This window comes from Theropithecus gelada, chromosome 1, assembly GCF_003255815.1.
Source record: "Theropithecus gelada isolate Dixy chromosome 1, Tgel_1.0, whole genome shotgun sequence".
Classification (NCBI taxonomy): Eukaryota; Metazoa; Chordata; class Mammalia; order Primates; family Cercopithecidae; genus Theropithecus; species Theropithecus gelada.
The window spans coordinates 109,759,452-109,781,358 of record NC_037668.1 but is presented as its reverse complement, the minus strand read 5'-3'; the positions used below and the strand labels follow the sequence as shown (position 1 = coordinate 109,781,358).

General features: G+C 37.0%; 1 protein-coding gene across 3 annotated transcripts in view; it reads right to left on the bottom strand.

Moving 5' to 3' along the window:
* The window catches only part of ADGRL2 (adhesion G protein-coupled receptor L2), a 195,553-nt gene extending 174,325 nt beyond the window's left edge, over positions 1-21,228 (bottom strand). For all 3 annotated transcript variants that reach the window (XM_025393350.1, XM_025393330.1, XM_025393359.1), the window contains exon 1: positions 21,113-21,228. The gene's annotated coding sequence lies outside the window, so the exon portion shown is untranslated. The remainder of the gene's footprint in view (positions 1-21,112) is intronic.
* Between the last annotated feature and the right edge of the window lie 679 nt (positions 21,229-21,907).

Here is a 21,907-nt window from a genome sequence, read left to right as displayed (position 1 = left end):
TAAGATGCACTTCTCATGCAATACTCCTCAAACTAAATACAATAAATTGTTCTGGCATTTCACTAAATTAAAATCTTGAAACCCTACAGCTTGAATGTATGAATTTAGATTTTATTTCTACTTTAAATTAAACCATAGTTATTATTCAGTTTCATAGAATGCAATTTATACTAGTCTTCTACTGTGAATGCAAGAACACAATGATATTTTAATCAGATCTTGAAGTCACCAGAAGACATTTTGGAAGGCAGACAACCAGCTCCCTCACCAAAAAAAAAAAACTATCATTTCACCATTAAAAGATAAACATAATCACCTGTGATACGTAATTACCCACTAAAGAAAGGAACTGTGCAGGAACAGCTCACTGCATATCAGAAAATGTCTCTAATGCTAAAAATTTGGGCCGGCTTTGCTAAAAATTTGTACAAAATATTAAATGCTATTGCTTCACTTAGGTTGCTAAGTAACTAGATGGTTACACAGCCTGGTAATAGTTTGACAATGGATTTGTTAAGATTGTCAAAACTTTCTTTACGTATTTTATCTTATAAACATTAAAAATGTCTTTTTAAGGATGTCATACTTTTAGTTTCCTTAACTAGTTAAATAAAATTCACAACTACAGTATCGACAACCATATTTAATTAACTTCCCTTTATTTCATGCTGATTACCCTATGCATACCTATGTCTTCGGCATGACTGATCCTTTCATAAAAAGCAAGCAAGCCATCACACACCAGGACAGTTCTGACAAGGATCCTCTACTGACTTCCTCTTAAAGCTGTTAATACATGGGCGGATCCTAATGCTTGGGATGATTTGGGGGCAGGGATTATACGCCACAGAGAACTACAAAAAAGATTCCTACTTCTGTTTTCTGGGTGGTTATTTCACCAGGCAGATTATAAAAGTAAAACAAGGAAAAACTACTGATCTTTTTTACATAATTGCCCAGTGAAAGTGTAAGCAAAGAGTTTTTATTTTTTTTTTCAGACAGGTCAACATCAACACTTTCTGTTTCCAATATCACAACATCAACGTTGACAAAAACCAGTCAGCTCAGCCACTGATTTATCATCTAAGGAAGGTAGCAACAATAATAGAAAATTCTGTAATTTAAAAAATAGAAAATTTTGAGCAGCAGTGAAAAAAAGAGTCTTCCCCCAAAAAAATGAGAGAAAAAAAATCTGAAGAGGGAAAATGGATACCAAAAGACATGGGCCACTTAAATATGTGAACTAATATTCAGATTTAGTTTACACCAATAATGATAACAATAAGCATTTACTGAGAGCTTTCCATGCATGAAGCTTTATTAAGCACTGTAACTGCATCACAAAAATTTTCTCTATTATATGGAAGCAAGAATACTTTCGGATTAGGACAGACAACTCAGTATTGTAACACTTTAATTGTAACTTTTATCATTCTTATATCCATGCAAGGAATCTATAACCAGTTAGGTTCCAGCACAATTTATTGTGATCTTCATTATCATCGATAACCATTTATTCAAAAAATACACTGAGAGTCTACTCTGAGTTAAAATCACTGACAGACAGGTGCTGATAGATGCTTTGGGTTGTTGCTCAGGCTTGTCACCCATAATTAACATGATACAAAGAATCAGCTATAAAATCTAAGAACTATTGCTGGGTATGAAGAGCTGAAAAGCTATTGAGGAAATGATTGTTACTCTTTTAAAGAACAAGGTGAAGCAGGGAAATTTCCTCACGTACCAATAAAATAAATATATAATATTAGAAGTTCATGGTAACAAAAGAGAAAGCTGCAGTAAAGATAAATTGCAATGAATTTTTTTTAATCTTCGAGGACATAGATATCCCTAAGCCTTCTGAAAAGGGGCAGGCTGGTATCTAAGGAAACGAAAGAATATCAAATTATTTGTTTAAAGAGCTGTTAAGAATGTTACTAAAATGGCCCTGAACAATGAAGAATATCTCAACAGTCTAATAATCACAAAACTATTCTTTAGCAAAATAAAGATTTCTAGCCAGATTACAACAGCTGACTTTTATACAGTCTTGATTACCTAGCAGAAATCTCATCCAAAATACAAATAAAAACCTAGATCGTGTAGCCTGAACATCGCATAACAAAAATTTTCACTTTATGTGAGTATTTTAAAAAATTAGTATCACTTAAACATATGCAGGTATACACTCGAAAACATTTAAAAACATTTAAAAGGAACAAAAAATATGTTTTTTACAAATACCACATTTAAAAATATACATACCAACCTAAAGCAGCAACTTTCTCAACAGCTGGTACTCTTTGGAATTTTAATGCATGCATCTCAAAGTACCATCAGAAAATGGGCTCATTCCTTCTCCCTTCCTCTAAAGCAGGCTAATGGAATACACAAAAGACTTGGCTAGAACCTTGGTTCTGCTCCTTGATTCTTCGCTCCTCCTCTACCTCACATTCAATCAAATGCCAAATTCTAACCCACCATTACAAAACTTACCATATCTATCTATTGCCATTGCCTCACACCAAGGACTGTCATCCACCCCTTCTAATTAGGTTCCTATTTCTTTCATTAGTTCTCCACTCCAGTTCGTAGGATATACCACCTTGAATGCTACCAAATAAGTATAACATGTTCTCAACTGAAAATATCAACAACATTTTATGGCCTACAAGAGAATCTTAAGAGAGCAGGCTGTTTATAATCATGTCCTAAACTAACATACCTGTTTCATCTCCTACTTTCTGTGCACTTCACACTTCCCCAAGGCACTATACTTTTACCTTTCCTGTACCTTTACCTCTGAACTCTTCTCTTCCTCAAAAAAGACTACATATCCTACAATCCTCCTCTGCCTTCAATTCTAAATAATGGGGTCTCTCTTTCCATACCACTCATTTTGAATTTACCTACCCTACATTTTTACAACCTTATCTCTGCACTTCATTTTGGCATGATATCACAGTATGACTTTTATAAGAATTATTTGTGCAAATATTTCACAACCTAGTGAACCTAGTGAGCACAGTCCTTACATAACAGTACAGTTTTCCTGGCATGGCCTTAATAAATGGCTGTCGATCTAAACAAAATTAATAGAATTAAGCCCAGAAGTAATGGTAAGATAAGATGTAATATGCTTATAAGTAGGCTTGCTCTTGGAAAGGATAAAATATAATCAACATCTCAAAATACAGCCTTTAAGACCAACGCAAACAAATGCGTTATTTTTGGTCTGGTAATTTTGGCAAATTCAGTACCAGAAGTTCTGTCAAATTTTTAAAATCACACGTGCTGCCACAAAAACCTCTGTGGCATTGTAGGAAACCAAAAATAACATCTTGAATGTAAAATCCAAGTCATTATAAATGCTGTGAATTATTAAAGTAAATACAAGCCCTTACCTGTAAGAAAAGGAAATAGCTGCTCTGAACTACAAAAGTATAACATACTTCAAGAGATTATAACCACATATGAAATATCTGATTTTTCAAGATAATTTGATTGTGATTTTTATTTTAATAGGACTCTCAAGAGGGTTTTTTTTTTTCCCTAGAGGTCTGTTGCCCAGGCTGGAGTGTAGTAGCAAGATTATAGCTCAATGCAGCCTGGTACTCCTGGGCTCAAGTAATCCTCCCACTTCAGCCTCCTGAGTGGCTGGGACCATAGGTGCGCACTATTCCGCTGGCTTTTTTTTTTTTTTTTTAAATTTCTGGTAGAAACGGGTCTTGCTATGTTGCCCAGGCTGATCTCAAACTGCTGGCCTCAAGTTATCCTACCACTTCATCCTCTAAAGCACAGGGATTATAAGCATGAGACAATGCACCTGGCCAAAAGAAATCATTCACATAGCAAGAATTCCCTAGTGGTGTGCGTCTCAATAAAGTAATAAACTGGGAGTGAGAGGTAGATAATGGTAAAAATTGAATCATTCTCGCTCAGTAGTATCTTGTGGCCTTGGGAAAACTATAAATGCACAACACAGAAGGGTAACTAGGCTGTCACAAATCAAGATTTTACTCATTCAAATATAACTTTATGATTTTTATTATACCCTACAAATAAAATGTTGGTTTAAGGAATATTAGACTAATATAGTCTTTGAATTCCAAAGACTGAAACATCTGCCTTTCAGCTAAACAACCAAATACATCATTAGATATTTGTACTGTTTTTAAAGACCAAGACAGATTTCTGATTTTTATACTTAGAACTAAGAACAATTTTCAATTTTTTAAAAAAATTGTATTATTTACATATATTAACCAAAAGCTGCACTGGTGTAGACGATAATCATGATCTCTTGTGCTAATGAAGACTCAATAAAACTCAAATCTTACTGAGAGGAATAAAATAGAATAAAATAGAAAAGAAGCTCGCTACTGAAGACTTAGCTTCTGATTTCCACTGAATTTTTATGTTTTTCAATCTATTCATAAATCTTACCCCAAAAAAATGGGATGGAAGGCCTACCTTAAAAGCTGTTTCTATGCTATCATTTCAAAAAATTTTAACCAGGAATCTGACACTTAAATTTTACCAATTTTTGATTGTATGCTACAATGATGAAAAATACTTAGACATACAGAATAGAAAAACAGACACTGGAGACTATAAAAGGTAGGAGAGTGGGAGAAGTGTGAGGGCTGAAAGTTACTTAGTGGGTATAACGTTCATTATTTGGATAATGGGTACACTAAAGTACATTCATGTAAAAAGTCTGCGCTTGTACCCCCCAAAAAATTAATAATTCAACATTCCTAAGATACCATTAACGAAATAAAGGAAGAAAATGTTGAAGCTCTAATAAGTGCTTGGCAATACTGAATACTGAAGCTTATTAAATACTCAATAAAGCACATGCAATAAAGTTTTATTTTGTAGGTTGAATAAAAGTAGGCAAGCATAAAAAGATCATTCATAGGTTATAATAAATGATAATCAGACAAAACATTAAAAGAATCTTTGGAAAGAGTTGAATAATGCCAAACATGAAGGTACTGTAAATATCTTTTTAACTACGGAGGGCTTAAATATACATTAAGTCAGATGAAAGCACTCCAAAGAACATCACCATATAATAATTTCACATTAAATAAAAAACCCATATATTGATACTAATTACTAAATTTATATCCTGGTTCTCTTTAGAAGATCAAATAGCAGTTTACATGGCAAGTAGTGAAAAATGTTCTTTCAAAAGAAAAAAGCCCTCAACCATCAATTCAGAAATGAATAATATCAAACTATTAAAACATCTGAAGAAAACATTCCATAAAAGGAAATATTAAAAGTATTAAAGCAACATACAAAATACTGAAAGGTATTCTTAAGAACAGTGCAAAAATGTCTAGTAATATCAATTCTATAAACATCTGATAACATCAATTTTAAACATACATAAGACTTTATGGTGATTTATTCTTTATAAATAGGCAAAATTGACTTGAATAAAGTAACAAATGAAAGCTATATTTTCATTTATTTTCCATTAAAAGTTAACATTGTGGTGAATTAACTGCAACCTTGATATGCTCCTCTTGACTTTCACAGAATTAACAAGCCATAAGGAGAATGAGGCCATTAGTGTATGTAATCTACAAGATTCTCAATATTCTAAAAATACTTAAGTGATGCTTGCACTACAAGCTATTCAATTTAGTATTGTTCTAAGAGCTCATTCTTACTACCTCATTTTTTTTTTTAGAAATACTCAAACTTATTAAAAATCAATCCATTTTGTTTTTGAGAAATGCAACTCCAGAAAATGTGAATTCTAAGATATTCAGCTTTGTTATCGGATGTTTCAATCATATAATATTAACTAAATAATCATTGTTTTAAATCTATTCTAATTTTAAGAAACCAATGACAAGTTTCCAGGCTGAAATGTCAGAGGACTTAGGTAATGTCAGAGGACTTACTAGTAACACAGTACAAGAAAATTAGTAAAACATAAAACACATGAGGTATGAGGGAGTGACTACAGTATTAAAATAGGTAAAGGTTATGTTTAACTATCAAGTTCATTATAATTCTATGTCACCCTATTTGTACAAATTGTCACCATAATTCTATAAAATATTTTAAGCACTAATAATCCTAATAAGGATTCTGATGAGACTCAACCCTGAATTCTTTCAGAGAATACAATGATAGAAAAGCGCTTTTGGAATGTATTCTTGAATACCCTACCGTGTTACAGTTGTTATCTGAATCCCATACAGCAAAGACATCAAACAAAGATTTTCTCGACGTGAAATTCAAATACTTTCAAAAGTACAGGTATTTTTGCATTAGCTAAAGCTATTGTGGGCCGCTAACTACTACTAAGAGATAACACAGCACGATGCTCTGTCAAATAGTAAAATGTTGGACAAAGTCTTTTCCTTGAGCATAGCTGACTTTTTAGTTAAGGCCTCTGACATGAGTATTAACAACTACCTTTCTGCTTTGACTTAAGTTTGGTCAAAATAACAGTATCTTTTAAATCAACAATCTGATTTAAACAGCACTAAAAATTAATAAATTTTTTAAACCGTGACATAAAAACTCAGTGATCAAGTAATTTTAACAAATGGGTTTTTTCCCTTCTTAAACATGCATCTCAAAAAAAAAATAGTTTTAGCAATCATATTCCTATTAAAATGTATAACAGAAATATTAGAGACAATGTTAACCCTTGAGTAGAAAGCATGAGTATTTTTGTTCTGAATTTTTGGTATTTCTTTAGATGTTGTGTTTATTTTTATATAAAGGTAACGCCATTGTGTTTACATTTTTGAAGAAAATGCACGAAATTTTATAATTTATTCTCATTTTAAAATAACAAATTTTATATTCTAAGATCAGCTTTGAATTAACAACATTATGTGAACACCACAAAATCCACTACATACAGTGTCGATAATAAAAAGTATTCTTTTTATATCTTTGTTAGATTTTGATTTGAGAAAATCTATTAAATAGGCAAAAGAAATGGCTTTGAAACACACAACAGGCAAAGAGACACTAATATTATTTTTGTTCCTAAAATAAAAATATTAATTTCTAAATCCTGGGAATAATAAGGGCAATTTAAAATAATTTTTTCCAATACAGTTATTAAAACATGCAGGTTTGTAATTTTGTATTCTAGACTTCATATACACATACAAATTTTCAAATCTTATTTAGGGTTTACTATATTCTTTGGTAACTTCCATTTAAAATGTTTAACATGTTCAAATATTTGACTCCTATTCTTATAAAATTTATATTTAAAATATTATTTCAATTCTATCCTGTTAATACATAATACTCTCACTTGGAGGACTACTCTTCGTAATATATACTATTCATAATAGTTTATTTTAAAAACCAGTCTGCTCACAAAGATGCAAGAACAATTAATACATATACATCTATGCTTAAATAATGTATATACAAACGAGCAGAGAATGTTTTATCATAAATTCATATTCTTTTTTATTATTAATTCAAGAATATTTGATAAAATTTTCTTTGACAATTTACCAAGGTCATGGTTACTTTAAACTGAAAATCAGTTACCAATTAATTTCATTGTCATAAACATCTCTAATAAAATACCAATAATACTTTTATGAGAACAATTAATCTGATTAACTTTTCAGTACAATTTCTTTTCAATGGATTCAGATTTCACTATTTTAAAAATCACTCAGTAGTCTACCTTCAAATTTAAGACAAAACAGGTAGAACTTACCCTAGCTGCGCCTTTCCAATAACCTCACAGAAGTTATGCACTCTGTGACAGTTACTGTGCCTCATATAACCATTTTCCTGGAATGAATTCTCCAGTAACCCTTACCTCACTGTGAAGGAGGTTGTAGTATTGGGGGAAAAAGGTAATGAACCATAACATCAGATCCCACTTTGCAGTGCCTATTATATTAAAAACAAACTATGATAAGAAATATCTTTTTATCATATTATTTAAGACAATGACATAAATTTGACAGAAAAGGGTATCTATCAATAATTCTATGCAAAAGAAGCATTTGTATACTTTTGTAAAACATACCATCTTAATCCTACTGAAATACAATTGCTGTTGCTAATATTCTTACCCCATTACAAAAATGCTCTGCGTAAATGTGGCACACACTTGTTAAGATAACACGGGGCCACGCTGAGAAAATAATACTTATAAAAAAGCCCATACCAGTACCATAAATCTCTTTATTAAACAAGTTTCCTTACTTAGAGGATTATTCTGTCACAGAAACAATCCAATGTTTCACATTAGTAAAGGTTAGCTACTAAAATAATAAATCCAAAACAAGGAATTTCATTAAGAAACAAAGCTTTTTAAAATGCAAAATAAATATTTTTGTCACATTATTACTTGATAAAATAAGAGAAATGAACTATTACATCCCTTTCCAAAGATACATAATGGATAACTTTTCTATTTTTTACCAACCAACGAGCAAATTCTAAAATAATATTACTATACCAAAATGGAAAAATGAAAAGACTGGAATTGATTTAATAAAATTTAATATAATATCCTACCTTTAAATTTTCTGACACAAATAAGTGTATGCAGGCAATATGAAAAATTCTACTCACTAAAAAAGATCCAAATGCCCCTAAAAGCTTATCACCCTGCTTACCTAAAGACCCGAATGAAAAACTCTCAAGTACTTCTAAGTATCTGGCTTACAATTCCTTAGAAATTCAGCTGGCACAGAGTCATAAACAGAATTCAGGCAGGTTTCAATCAAGTACCATCTATTCTGCCTGCATTCATTTTTTTCCCTAGTCAGCAGTTTTCTAAATCATGTAATAGTAGGTCCTTATTAGTCGTTCCCGGGTTTTAGTGTCATTGAACTAATGTCCACTATTGCAAGTAAAAGTCATTAAGCCAAGGCGATCGTTTCTGTGTTTAGAAAAGCATATATGCAACTCATCTAATCTGGTCTATTAATTAAATGTAGAGGAATACAATACACCGTGATATGTTTAGTGCTCATTTAATAATATGTTACATATCTGGAAAATTACCTAAAAAGCTGGGATCTCTCCTGTAACAACTACTATACATTTAAACGAGAGAGTTCTGCAGTCATTCTCCCTAAGCTTTAGACAATCATAAACAAAAAAACTGTAATCTCAAAATGGATCTGATATCTTTACTTTATTTTTAATCAAAAATATAAAAAGGCACATTTGTAATCTGTGAATAAAGGAAATGATAAACACATGGCATTTAGTACATTAAACTGCACTATAATTTGGCTAATCTCAAAATGCCTTACTTTCTTTAGAACAATTTTTCAAACAAAAATAAAAAATATTTTAATAAAATATAACTTTCAAACGGAAACTGTCAATGTATACTGCTTTGATTATTTTATTGCATATAAAAGCTCCCTCTGCAGGTAATAACAAGGGTTAGCAAAAATATTTGAAACATGAAGGCAGTTGCCTTAGTAAAAATGCAGAGGTCACAATTTTATAGAAATACTACTCTACTATCCAGCATTTTTCTCTCTTCCTTATCAATTACCTGATTAAAATAATTGCTCTTGAAAATCCGTGGTTCCACATGATTATTCTTGCCCTCCATCCTGGTTAAGATGGCAACTTGAGCAGACAGGATACACAAACTTTTCACAAAGTCACCCAAGAGCTACTCATAGTGTATTTCAAGGAAAAAGAAAACATTACCTTGCTTACACAGCACCAGCCTGAAATGACAGAGCACTCCAAAAAAAAAGCTGCCCAGCCCATTTATCTGATTCATTTTCTGAACACAAAGTAAACAAAGGTAGCATCTTAGGATCAATTTAAAATCAAAGATAAAGGATCAATTTTAAATGAATGCAGTGATAACTGTATTTTCTTCTTATTCTGAATAATTCTAAAATTTACGCCTGGAGAGTATTTATGAAAAGTCTATTTTCATTTCAATAAAAAAAAAAAAGAAAAACTGATCAGGGTTGCAAAATGCTCTTTACCCTTCTTTAACATGTTTTCAGAATTCGTTTTAGATTTCTGTTTACACAATGTGCTCTTCTGCCATATTCCTTTCCACAAGTATACAGAGATATGATGTGATGTATCTCTGCCAAAGGAGCAAAAATCAGAAAGTTAAGAACAGTTTCTAAGTCTCGGGGACAATGTGTTATATAAAATGTGTTACTGCAGAACGATGATGCCCCTCTCCCTCAAAATGTCTCCGTTCCAACATACATACACCTTGATAACATGTAAATACTGACTGGAAATTTGAGGCAAAGCCAGTTTGACTGACTTAAAAATGAACTGACAGGCTTATGAAAACTCAACTTTTTAAAACTAAGGTTCTTATTGAACAAATGAAAATTGTAAGATATGCTAAAACATACAGAAATATCATACTGAGGTATCAGTTACATCTTTTCCCAATGAAACAAATGAGGTAAGAGGAACAGCAACAGCAAATCAGCAGTGTTTTTTGTGGGGTTTTCTGCTTAAGAAAAAGTAATCAAATTTTGTTTCATGTATATTTTTAAGATATTCATGTTGTAGATCTAGTTTAAAAACTGTAACAATATGAAAAGTCATTTCCGTGCAAGCTATGGGTATCATAGCACTTGCAGCAGAAAAAGCAAAGTGGGAGAACACTCCTATTATTCATCTATTGAACTATCAAGAGGAAGCACCTAGTATTCAAACATTATCTTCTTTGTGACAGACACAACTCTGAAAAGCGCAAAAAAGTTAAAGGTCCTTAGTAAAAGTGAACATGTCTAGGACATTATAATGTTAGTGTAATTTTTATTTGTTGATGCATATGAGGCAAAGTGAAGTGTTTTAGAATTATGCTCATCTCTTTAATAATGGAAAGATATATTATTTTCAGTACATGAATCTTCAGTATATCTTCTGTCATTTAACACATCAAGCCTTCATCAAACTAAAAACATATGCACAATTACTAGGACAAAAACACATAAGCATACAATATTATCAAAATTAATGTTTCCCAAAATGTCTTAGATTTTAACCATAGGAAAGTCAGGAATTATAAGAACTAAAATACACCATAAGTATCCTGACATTAAGAACACAAAGATGAGTGGAGAAAATAGTACATAACAAATGTGTTCTGTAATTTCTAATCAATAACCACAGTAGCAAACACTATAAAATGGTAGGCTTTTAATGCAGAGGAATAAAATTTCCATATGGATGGTACCAGTTTAATAAACAAATAATAATTCCACATAGAAATACTTTGCTGCAAAGTAAAGACACAGGGAAATTCATTTTCAACATGATTTTTTATGTAAATTGAAGTTGAAAACTGATTAAGTAAATGTGGTCTGCATAAAACAGAAATACTGTATCAACTAAAAATTTTATCTAAAATCTTGTAATGGTTTGCCCATTATATGGAGAACTACTGTTATAGTACTTATAACGTTAAGAATAAATGATTAGAATTAGAACTTACTTCATGGAGAAAACAGAATTCTCTATTGTTCGCTCTATAAATAGACACCATTTACTATCATCTTCAAGAGAAAGCATTAGTCAAAACAAGGTCACCTAACCCACCCCCAGCAGTCAAGTGCCATTTTTTACAGTAATTGAGGTTAGATTATTCTGTCATCTAAATCCAGAGCAATAACTAGTTTGAGGTGTGGACTGACGTAAAAATACCTACAAAAGGAGGCAAAGTATGGATAGTAGAAGCATTTCTCAGTCCACATGCAGGAAATATATCTGACAGCAAAACAGATACTTATGTCGTATCATTTTCAAAATCAGTTTTAAAAGAGATACCTTAATCATACGTATTTTACATTTTAAACTTCCTAATTTTTAGCCAATAGCTAACAAGTATTGATATATACAGAGGAACAGAATATAAATTGTGTGTCTATGTATGTACACATGTGTGGCCAAGAAACGGGTTAATGAGTATTACTTAATAATTGAAAATAGCAAAATTAAGTCCATTTTTATTAGGAATCTCGTGGTGCATTCTTCTTCGCTAGTATGATGGCTGAAGATTTTTGTTATTCATCCAGAAAAAAAGACAGGATTGTATCTGGTTTTGTTCTAACAAATTAACATGTGTTTGAATTGGTGCTAAGTCTAAAGTTAACCATCTTTTCAACTTTTCCCATCTCTCATAGCCAAGAACTAATACTTCATTTTTATCTCCATTTCTTTTTTTCTATCAGATTTTTTTTTAAATGGAAATATTACTTAACACGTTTTAAAACAGCATTAAGACTTGGTCACATATTTCAGGAAGTTAACATCTGCTTAACCTACCCAATTTTTAACCATATATTTCTGTTTTTATTAAAGTATTAAATCTACCCCAAAAAAAATCCTCCAAAGACTTTTCAGTCTTAAACAGGCTTCTTTTAAGATAACTAATTTCAACACTGAAATTCAAAGATTAAGGTGTAATCCCTGTGTTTGAATTTTAATGATTATAATGTACTCCTCACAGATTGGAAAAAATCAATGACAAAACCAACAGGGGCCCCGTTTTGCTCAGCATACGTTTTCTTGTCAGGTCGTGATTAATGCTGTGCTCTGTAGAGGGAGACATTACATCCGGGCTAAAACAGACCTAAATTTTACCCTCAGGCAGAAATCTGATTTAAACGTCTCTATTTAAAGTGACATTTGTCCTCCCCTTTCAACTATTTTCCCTAGAAATTCCAGGAAGTTGACTTCATGACCTAAAAACAGCCGGGTGGCTTTGAGCAGCCGTTGTGCTTGTTGTGCTTGTTCCTGCACTTCGGTAAATCAGGGTGCCAGAATTAATCAAGGTGGTAATAAAACAGGTGCCCAGCTATCTGCTACGATGAATCCCATGCTACTTTATTGCTACAGGAATTTGGTATTTAGAATTCAATGTAATTCTAGATTCAGTAATAAGAATTGCCAAAATGTATTTTCATTGCCGATAACCTATTTATATCTTATAATGGAGTAGGTTTCTTTGATTCTTAACATTATACCTGATATTTCACTAATCTAAAATATCAACTGATTATAAATCCAAAGAATATGGAAAAGCAACTACTTAAAAACAAACCTCTAAAATAAATGAGAATATGCCAGTGGAAATAGTTTCCCATATGTCATGCAATAGCTTTCATAAAAACAAAATAAAAATGAAAAGCAAAAAAAAAAACTCTTCATCTAACAAGTCACCAAGAAAACAAATGTATGCACATTAAAACAGGTGCCAATATCCTTACACTGTGAACATGGTAACTTTTGATACTATCAAGCAATGCAGACACTACTGGCAAGTTCCTATAAACCAAGGTAATCTAATTTCTGTTGTTTTTCAACCTAAGTTGATTTTTTTACTTTCAGTCATTCTAGTAATTGAACAAATTTATGTAAGTGTGATGGGATTTTACTTACTACCAGACAATGCATAAAATCATCTGTGAAGACAAACTATATTACTTCATAAAACTGCATTTTCGTTGTAGTGAAACAAATCGTATTTAAACTTGCTTTCTGCTTCTGAAGCAATCAATAGTACATTGCTATAAGCTGCACTTTACTTGCAGGTATTAAGCGCTTGGTTCCTTTACTCAATCTACATTTTTTTTTTCTTTTAGATAATGTTTATTTGTCAACTATAGGAGGTTTTTTTAAAAAAATAATAAAATAAAATAAGCTTTTAAAAAAGTGTTGGATGAGAATATTTCAAAAAGTATCTATAAATTATTGCCTACTTAGTGCAGCAGATATATGATCTCAGCAAAAAAAATTGTAATATTTTTTATTAGGATCTCCCTTTTCTCATGACACTGTGACTCACAAAAGAAAAAAAAAATGCTTACATCGAAACAATCAAAACATTAAGAAAATTTCCATACTTAACATGCTTAACAAAACCTATATACTAAACTCAAAATACCACATTAAAGTCCTGAGTAAAATTTAGAGTTGACAGACCCTTGTTACTCCTTTAGAAGTTCTCACACTAGGTCAAGGATTATAATTCCCTAATTCCAGTAATTAATTATTCATCTCTGTGTTAAAGAAACTATTTCCTTAAGCTTTTTCTTAAAGCATTAAAAAAATAATCACTACCTGGCCAATCTTTGAGAGCATCTCAGGTAGCAAAAAGATTTTAGAGAATAGTCTCAATTTATTTTTGTGATAGCATCAAGCCTAATTACAATAATCTGAGTGATTAAATACTTTTCAACCTTTCAACCTTCAATCAAGGATTATTTGAAGAGATGAATATTTGGGTGGGGCTATAGAATAATTAGTCTTATGTAAGACAGAAGAAAACTAGCCTATGATTTTAATCTACCTTGGAAATAGAAATGTTTCAATCTTCCTTAAAAAATAGCAACAAAAGTTATCCATTTAGGTTACATTAACTAATATTTAACCCATAGGAACTGATATGACCAACACATTCACAGAACTTCAACTACTTTTCAGGTCTAGTAGCTAAACTTGCTATTTTTAATACTTTATCGAAATCTATCAATTTGCATCATTTTTAGCTAGGCATTTTTGCAAATAATCTTGAGGAACCATTTTTTGTAATGATGCATTTTATTTGCAAAATATATTACCTTGAAAATAATTGCACTTATTTTTTACATAAATCTTTTCCGCACAAAAGCAGACAGACGTCAAATGTGCATCTCTCCCTTCAAGACTCAAAATCAGATACGGTGAAACAGTAAGAGGCAAAAGAGCTAGTCTTTGAAGAAAGTTTTGTAAAAATAGCATCTTATGTGAAACTAAATTCCTCCATTTCCAAAGCTATCTTCCATTCCTAATCTAAGTAACCCTCATCTATGTTCTTAAATGTCAGCATTGGGCAAGTGGTATGGATTCTCATTAAAATGAAAACAGATTTCTCTTAGGTAGGTACAAGTATGTTTAACCTACATCTTAGAATACATTGTAATGCTCTCTTCCTTCCACCTACACCTGTCAATAAACTGAGTGTTATTTGAATTATTTATTCACAAAAGTGAGGTCAAATAAATATTTTGATAGAAAATAAAGCAATAACATTTTATTACTATGGTTTGTAGATTTCTAGTTACCTCTTGACCTTCATGACATCTCAATCTCAATTCACATATTCTTATATTAAGATACTAAAACGCTATTTTAAATTTAATGAAACACAGAAAGCTTCAATAATGATCAAATAAAGATTAACCCTAAGTAAACCTTAGTTTTAAAGCTCTCTTCCAGCTCATTTCAAAAAAGGAAACACCCAGAAGCCTGGTGTTAATGTTTCTGCTGATTGTGAAAATTACAGCAATAAAAACCCCAACTGTTTGTCTTAAATTGAGACTTGTATTACTGCATGTGAGATCTGTATATTTACATTGGTTTTTATAACATTTGGAAGTTTTGTTGCCTGCTTTGATGTTAGTCCATTAATAAAGCGGAGAGGCAAAAGCCTGGAAAATTATACTTATTGGAAATTCTCAAGTCAAAACTTGAAGTAATTGGTTTGTTCTACCCCACATGATTCAATATTCTGATTTCCCCAACTACCTGCTCTCAGAGCTATCTCCATTTCTATATTCGTTTTCTGTTGCCAACACATAGTAACCCAGTGATTGAAAATGGCAGCTGAAGTGCTTCTACAACACATTAATTTTTCCCTAAGTAGTCCAATTTTGTCATCTAAATGTTGAAAAATCTTCTTTTCACTACATTTTGCACCTTTAGAGATTTAGTGAATTCAAGATCACCCTCATATAAAATGAAGAGCAAAGTTTTCAAGACAATTTTTAGATTATCACTAATAGCTCTAAAGGATAATGTTTTCTTTATAACACTCTGCATTCAAAGCAGACTAGTTAACAGCAACTTAAGCGCAATAATAGCAATTACATCAATGTGCCTTTTTTTTTTTTTTTTTTTTTAACCACTAAAGTACTTCCTAGACAAGTGAAGGAATCAGATAAACTACCATAAAATAATTTCAGGGTAATGATATAATGATATACAATCTCAATGGCAAAAAAAAAAAAAAAGAAAAAAAAATTGTAATCCATAAAAAAAGTATCATCCTATTTATTACATTGAAGCTAAAAATGCTAGGCAATTAATGATAGTTTTTCCCCTCTGAAATTGTTATATTGGAATTCATTTTCACTGTTAAAATAAAAGCAAGGAGTTTGAACATTAGTAAATGAAAGGTTATCAATTCATATTCAAAAGCAACCAACCAACTAAGGTAAAACTATAAAAAGTATGAGCTTATATCTCCCAAAAAACCTCCCCTGAAATTCATTTCCATCTTAGAACTAAGTTTTGTAAATTCGTAAGTCAAATAAATAAAACTACTTCTTCCCAATAAATTGAAGATAAAAGTTCCCCCTTGGCCCATCTGCACTTGATAACTAACCAAAATGACCCAAGCACTTGTTCTTGTTTTTTTCATTCATGGATATTGAGTTGTTAAAAGAAATTCAAAGAACATATCTCTCTGTAAACATAAAAATGCAAAAACAAATAAACTACAGTTTTTAAAATAAACCAACTGAATACTAGAGTTTACTGTTTGACAAGATACAAAAATTTTGAAACAAAACAATATTTAAACAGAATTATCTCTATTTAAGTAGAATTCACAAAAAAATTGAATCTTCACTTAAAAAAAACTTTCCCAAGCTTCTATTTGCAACAGAAGTTGTGTCAAGTTCATTTGAGGTTTTAATTTTCAACATCTTCCACTGACTTTTTCCCTATTAATTTAGCACATAAAAAAAGCGGTTTCCTACGTGTACAAATGAGTCTTTTAATGACAAAATTTCTATTGTTTTAGAGAGTAATTAAAAACTAATTAAATGCCCTTTTCATTTTACTAATAAAACAGTGTAGTTTCTGAAAAAGTATTAAGTTAGAAGGAAAGGCTTTCTCACTCTCTTACACTGAAGGGACCCCAAAAGACAGGCAACAGTGACTATCATAAAACAAAAGGTCACTCTTTTTCTAGGAACAAACCATTTTTCAATAGAAAATAATTGTCTTGCCATTTGCAAGGGCTCCACAGCAACATACAATGTTTTTGGCTCACATAATTACAAAACAGTAAAAGTTCAGAAACACAGCCTGAATCCACCTCCCTATTTTCACCCTTTACAATTCTCATTGCCCTTTGGGCCTCCGTTTGGAAGCAAAAGGAAGACAGGCTGAAGTTCTCTCAATTGAGCTAAAGCTAAGAAACCTTTGATATGCTAATAGTCCCCTTCAAACGGTAAGAATTCACACTTGCATTAATTCAAACAATTTGTGCAGAATGATGTGAAATGGCACCTCTTTTAGAGGCAAACAACAAAAGGAGAGAATCGGAATGTCTGAAGAAACTAAACAACAGAACATTTGTTCTGTAGTATTCTTTCTATTATGCATAAATTTACGGAAGGGTGGAGGGAGAGACAACAAAAAGTCCCATAACACACCTGGACAGAAGTAAATTTTCTTTTAAAGGGTTTCTCAAGCATTACAAAGATACAAAATTTAAAGTTACAAAGTACCCTTACTTAGGTCAAAACAGTCCCATCACAAGTTGGAATGTTGCCACAGATGAGTACCAAAACTATTCTATTTTTCTGCTATGGATGCACATTGCCTGTCTTCTAAGGTCTGCCCAAGATCAAACCTAACTTAGCAAGAGACATCCCAACAGGTAATTATTTACCAAAGGATGTGACTTTCTTAGTTGTGCAACTTCGTTGAGCAAAGAGCAAACTCGGTGGGATCCGTTCCAGACATAGTGACAGGGAAATGAATGAATCAACCATGTCCGTTAAATCTGTGCCTCTGGAAAGGGGAAGAGAAGCGCACGTACTGAGAGAATACAGAATAAAATCACAGAATTGAGGGCGGGGTGGGGAAGAGAGCGCCTTAGAACCTGGCCTTTGTAACGGGAACCATATGGTTGGTAGCTGCGGCTCAGACGCTCCCAGGCTGCTTGGGAGAAGCTGCTAAGCAGCCTGACACCTTTCAAGAAACAGGAGGAAAACATTTCCTTGGTCTGAATCTGAGACAACAGTTTGTATCAGGAAGAAGGGAATGGGGGGCGGGGAGAGGGAAAAAAGATGAGGGGGAGGAGTCCCTAAAAAGAGAAAGGCTATGATAGATACCGCAGGACTTGTCCCTCCAACTATGAGAGCAGAGTGAACAGAGGATTTCAGAGGGGGGGGGGGAAGCCTCCACTCAGCAACACTTTAGCATTAAGTAAAGCTTCCAGCGATTTCCCCTCACCCCAACCCCGCAGTTTGGCGAAAGGAACAAACTTTACGGGTCCCAAGCGCAGAAGTCTCGCAGGCGCGCCTCCACACTGCTGGGGCGCTTCCATGGTTTGGCTCGCCCTCGCCCCCTCTGCCTGAGAGTCGCCCTAGCCAATCAAGGAGCCCACGCTCGGACAGCCAGGGGGTCTCCCCTTCCCTCGCGCTCCTCCCACGCCTTTCTCTAGCCGCCACTCCCCAATGGCACCCCCATCCTACAAACCAGGCTCCCGAGGCTCCCTGCCCCACAGCCACTCCAGCAGCATACACCCCGTAACTTCTCCCGCAGGCCCAACGCGGCCCGCTGCTGCCCTCTCACTGCGGGTCCGGGAGGCTCTCTGCCCTCCCCGTGGCCCACCGGGCCCCTGGCCCCTGCACCCTCCCGCCCCACGAGGCCGCCCTGGCAGCAGCAGCACAGCCGCTCCCAATCGTAGAAAGCCCCGGCGGCGGCCCGACCACATCTGGCTGCGCTTTGCTGTCATCCTCGCCTCCCCACACCACCTAACCACCGAAGAGAAGAAACAGCAACCCGTAAAAACTCGTCCAAACCCTCCCCCACCGTCCACTTCCCCCGAACTCGCTCCAGCCGCTCAGAGGGCAGGCGAGCGGGGCAGTGGTTTGGCCCCGGGCCCCAGCACCCGGAGCAAATAAGCCCGGTCGAGGGCGCGCTTCACAGTCCTCCTCCCCAGCCCACCAGTGAAAGGACGGGCGGCGGAACCTTCCGACTCCAGGCTTTTATGAAATTTAAAAATGCATGGCTACCGGAGCCTCATCCTAACCCCCCTTGCCAGCGCCCCCAACAACTAGACTGATGCCTGAAGAGCGTTACAGGAGCTCCACGAGAAAAGGAGAAGCCGGCTGGACCGGACTGAGAGTTCGGCGGATCGATTTCCGAGAGGAGGCTGGGGGGCAGGGAGCGAGCGGCCGAGCAAGCGCGGGTCTCCCCCTGGCCCGGACGAACATAAACAAACAGCCGAGTCCCACTAACCCGCGGCTCCCTCTGCCTCCAGCATCCACCCCCGGACCGGAGGCGCAAAGCAAACAGGTCTCCGAAGCCAGGCACAGAGGCACATTGTTCGCTCCTGCGGCTCTTACCTCCGTCTGCGAGCGCGCCCCGGCGGAGGGCCGTCTGGCCCGGGGGCCGCGCGGAAACAGGCTCGGAGGGCAGCGGCGACCCCGGCCGGAGAGGGCCGAGGCCGGCCGCGAGCGGGTCGTCGGCCGCCGAATCCGCGCGGGAGGCAACGCTGCGGCTCCCCGGCCGGACACTGCGCCGCGGCTCGGCGCGATCTCCTGCTCGGCCGCCGCCGCCTCCAGCCGAGCAGCCAGCGCCGGGCGGCTCCTGGGGTTAAGTCAACATTTTCCCGCAGTTTCCCATACGCCGCTCTTCGAGAGGTCTTTCACACACACGCACTACACCCCCAGACCGCACGCTCCCTTAGAGAAAAAAAACGGGAATCAGAGCGAAAGGGGTGGTGGAGGCAAAAGCCTGACAGAGGTGCGCAGACTTGGGAGTCCCTTCGAAGCGGCGGGCGGGCGAGCGCCGGCGGCGCGAGGCCAACTCAGTTTGTCAGGCGAAGCCCCTCAGCCCCCACAACGCCCGGCCGGACTGGCATCCCTCACGCCGACCCTGCGGCCTGGGGCGGGAGGCGGCGGCGACCCCTCCTCACATTTCGGATCTCCCGGCCGGGGCTGAGCGGTGGCCACTGCCCCAAGCAAGGCTGGCGGCGCAGACTCGGACTCCGGGAAGCAAGGAGGAGCCGGGAAGAGCCACGCCACGCACAGCAACTGAGTGGAGATGCCCCCAACAATCCCAAGGAATTCTCTGGTAAGCTCCCGATTTCGCTCCAGCACCTCTGCGTGTGTGTGAGCGGAGAGAGAGTGAGAGGCAGCGAGAGGGAGCGAGAGGGAGAGAGGGAGAGACCGGGGAATGCGAAGTCCTGACACAGACTCTCCGCGAGGTCTGAACTGGAGTCACCTCCAGCCTCCTCCTCCTCCTCCTCCTCCTCCCCCCAAATCCGCCCTCCCCGCCAGTTGGGCTAATCATATAAACATACTAACGTGTACAGCGGCAAAGGACAAATCTCTCCCTCCTGATTTTTCCAGCAAGGGGCTCGGGCAAACTCAAAAGATTACAGGCAGCTAAGTACAAAACGTGGAGCAGATAATCTATAACTCATTGCCGCCCAATGGCCATTTTCCACTCCATTTGAGCAGCTGCTGCTGCCGTGCGCCCGAGCGGCGGGGAGGGGGAGCGAAAGGGTATACTTACGGGTTCGAGCCGTTGGGACAGCGGTGGCGGTGGCCGAGCAGCCGCCCGAGGACCAGGCCGGCCCCGGCTCCGCCGGCGGGGCGGCCGCAGGGCTGTCCGGGCGGCGGCGGCGGCGGCGAGGGACGCGCGCGCACGGCCGTGGAACGCGCCCCGGAGGCGGCCTGCGCCAGCTCGCGCCCCTCCCCTTTTCTTCCCTCCCCGTCGGCTCTCGCTCCCCCTACCCCCAGGTCCCCAGCCTCTACCTCCAGCTCCCTCCATCAACACACCCATTCAACCGCTACCCCCAGCCCACTCCAAAAGTCCACTCACTGCGCGCTGGCTCCTCCGCGCGCTCCGCCGGCGCGCGCTCTCCATCCTGTGCACACACATGTACTTTAAAAACATTTATTTTATTTCTGGAGCGGGGTGAAGAGTATTTGGGAGAGTGCCGCGCAGCGCGGCGCTCAGAGGCTGGGCGCAGGGGGGTGGCCGGCGGCTCGGGGCCCCCTCCCCTCTAGGCCCAGGAGCTTGCTCCCGGCCTGGACTTCGGAGAGGCGCCCGGGATGTGTCTTTCACCCACCCCGTCTCCAGGTTTTCTCTTTTCTCCACGCACCGAGCCGAAGGCCCCGAAACTTTTAGTTTCCGCAGCCCTCCTTTTGTGTAACTGCTTGGAGGAGAAAGAACGTCTGTTCGCCGCGGCTGCCTCCGTCCGGCTGCGGCGCGCGGGGGACGCTCCAGGGTTAATGCGTCTTTGATACCTGAGATTTCCGGCGCACTCGTTAATGAAAGTTACATTTTTTTAAATTGCGATGATTTTTTTCTTTGTAGTTACGTAGAGCCAGCGAAACTTTGACTTTATTGACTATATTTCACAAGAGCGTTTTGTTTGTTTTTGATTAAACTCACCAGGATAAGCAAAGGAAGGAAAGGAGACTACAAGGCTCTTTACTCTCAAGTATAGTCACAGTGCTGTTAGGTCTGTTTCCCTCATTTCCTTACATTGAAACTGCTTTTGCTCTTGTCCTCTAAACACACTTCCTTGCCCCTCTCCGTTGGCAATGTGAGCAAACAGCCAGGCAGAGCCAACGATGGACCTAAACTGAAAGGAACAGAGCAGGACAGTGCGAATCACGCTGGAAAAACGTTTAAAAGTCAGTTAAGTGTCCTGTGCATGCCAGAAAATTCAAACATGGATTTTTTTTTTTAATTACAAAATTTCTGAGATGGAAGCAGCTATGTTTTCAAATGTATTTGTAAATCACTGATTCTACTAATGAATGCAGCTATCAATTAAAGAAGCATATTTACCTTGGTTTTCAAGAAAAAAAATGCTTCTCCAATATTTAAAACCTAGAAACTAGTATAAAACTTGAGC